The sequence below is a fragment of the Atta colombica genome, unplaced genomic scaffold (genome assembly GCF_001594045.1).
Source record: "Atta colombica isolate Treedump-2 unplaced genomic scaffold, Acol1.0 scaffold125, whole genome shotgun sequence".
Classification (NCBI taxonomy): Eukaryota; Metazoa; Arthropoda; class Insecta; order Hymenoptera; family Formicidae; genus Atta; species Atta colombica.
The window spans coordinates 3,680,363-3,683,113 of record NW_017259212.1 but is presented as its reverse complement, the minus strand read 5'-3'; positions in this window follow the sequence as shown (position 1 = coordinate 3,683,113).

The following is a 2,751-nucleotide window of genomic DNA, read 5'->3' as shown; positions in this document are numbered from 1 at the left end:
TGGACGACGCGATTGCTTTATAATTCCGCAACTATAATTGATATGGCTGCATCGAAAACCGGACCGAGTCGATTTCATTCTGACTAACGTTGAGTTCTCAAATTTTATTTGGAAACAAAGAAGTCGTAAACGTCATTATTCGTGCAATGAAATTAGACAATACAAAAATAATCGCTCGTATCTTCTTCAAAAGTTTTAATTAAAATTAATTCGTTTGTTTATTTTATATAACTTCTTTTAAATTGAGGCGATTCTTAATCAATAGCATCAAATGTTGCATTAAGAATTGTAATCACAGTACTTACATTTTTATTTCAACAGACAGAATTTAATATCTTATTTAAATATATATTGCAACATTTGTGTTGTTATTGGTTTTTTATATGTATAGAAAAAAATTATTTGTTAAATTCTAACTTATAAGAGAAATTTGTGATTGCGAAAAGAGATAAGAAAAGTAATTGAAAAGTGTGACGAAGGCCAATGGAAAAAATGCGTTTTCGCGCAGCGCGCGATTTCCTGTAAATTGTTATTGTTAATTATTGTCACTTATTATGTGATTAAGACGAATTAGAACGCCAAAGGAGGCTGAGCGCCTGATTTAGCGAATTATTCTACGAGCGCACGTTTTCTTTGCGTAAAGATGAACGTGACGTACCGTTTCGTCTCCGAAAAAAAAGCGTACAACTGGCATTAAATTATACGCGGAGTCTGGTTTAAATACATGGCGCCAACGACGAGGAATCGATGGCAAAGAGCCGCGACGCGTCGTCCCGCGTTTCCTCGGAGACCGTTCCGAGGAAACGCAGACGCTCCGTCCTCGGCTCGACCAGACTCGGCGGAAGAAATATGAGACTGATATAAACCAGTATTCGTGCGAGAAATTGCAAATTGCGAGAAATTGCGCGGCATAGCCTTAATAAGAAAAATTAATTAGGTTTATTCGGCGACTGAATGGTGTCGGTCCCGCGAAAAATTATATTCAATTGGCTGTATAAGTGAAAAAGGAAATAAGTAGGAAAAAGCAAAAAAAAAAGAAATACCTCTCGTCGAGGGTTGACACGTCGGGAAGATCGAGATGTCATGTCGTGAACGTTGTCTACCCTCGCACGGCGATGTATCTAGTGAGAGTATAATGTTATTAGGTAAACTTAAGCGTACTTTAAAAGCGAAGTGCGGAAGAAGAACGCAATGCCAGTTGTAAAACGGGATGGGTCGGGAAGGGGGGGGATATTAATACGAGAAGAACATGTTCCAACAACGCGAGACTCGTCCCCAGTGATAACAAAAGGGATGTTCGCGAGAGGGAAAGAAAGACACGGGAAAAACGGCACCGAGATCACGGGTGGAAGGGTGGAAAAGTGAAATGCTAGATAAACAACAGGCACGGGACACGAGAAAAGCGATATGTATACATATAATCGTGATATATATGTGTATACATACACACACACACACACACACACACGTGTGTGTGGGTATATATATATATATATATATACATATGTGTGTATACACATATTATAAATGTGTGTATGTATATTTTATTAAATGGCGTGAACGCGTATTTAACTTTCGGTACGGGATTTTCGTTCTTTCATTTCCCCCCCTCTCCCCCTTTTACGTTGTTTATTTTTTGTTTGTCATTCTTCGCGGTACCGTTTTTCGGGGATATCCTGTCACGCGTTCCGCGAGATACGATTCGAGTGTATACACTCGCACACACAATGCTGTTCATGTGTATACGCGATAGACTATTTCGGACTATGGATGCGGGGGACAAAAGGGAAATAGAGAAACGACAGCTTTACCGATAGCGGGACAGTAGTTATTTGCAACACGTGCACACACACGTATAACACACACGCATACACATGTAAAGCGATCCAAGCGATAAACACAAAAAAAATTGTATGAATATAACGTTTGCAGTTAGGTGGGACCAAAAACGACTTTATATCTCTATGTGCATATCCAAGCAACGTGTAATTTAATTAATGAATTAATTAATTATCCATTATTAATGACTAGATAAAGTAAAAGATCCATTGATAGCAATCGAGAACGATGACGAATGATTAACGAGTAATTAGTCTATTAAGTTTGTTTATTGATACATTATTCTATGATATAATTATTATTATTATTATTAACTTTATTGCCTTTATTATTATTATTTTATTATTACATTGATTAAAATGACGATGATAATATTATTTAAACAATGTTTTAAGGCGATTATCTAGATATCGAGTAGAGAACAGTACGTATCTATAATTATTAATTATTTTTAATTATTATTATATTCTTATTATTATTATATTATTATTATGAGACATTTTGTTGTATTATTTTCAATAAAATCGATTGAAAAATATTCAGTTTATCAATTGGTTAATTCTCGCTTCTCCGCATGTATCGTGCAATTGCATGTTCTCAATTTCTTTCTCGTCTATTTGCGATCTTAATAATATAATTACGTTTAAATATGATATTAAAGTTAAAAGTAATTTGTAAGCAAGATAATGAAAGAAATTGAAACATCTCATTGTTCGTACACGGAGTAGCGTGCCTTATCCTAAAGTCCGTTGCGATCTCAAAAGAGCATTGTTTGCGATCGCGAAAGTTTTCTAAAATTAATAGAGGCTGTTAAATACATTAACAAAGGTAAAATATTATACTAAATTTAATTTTTTTAGTTGACTATTTAGATTTTTTTTATAATTAAGGTCTTAAGGCTCTTAAAGTGTT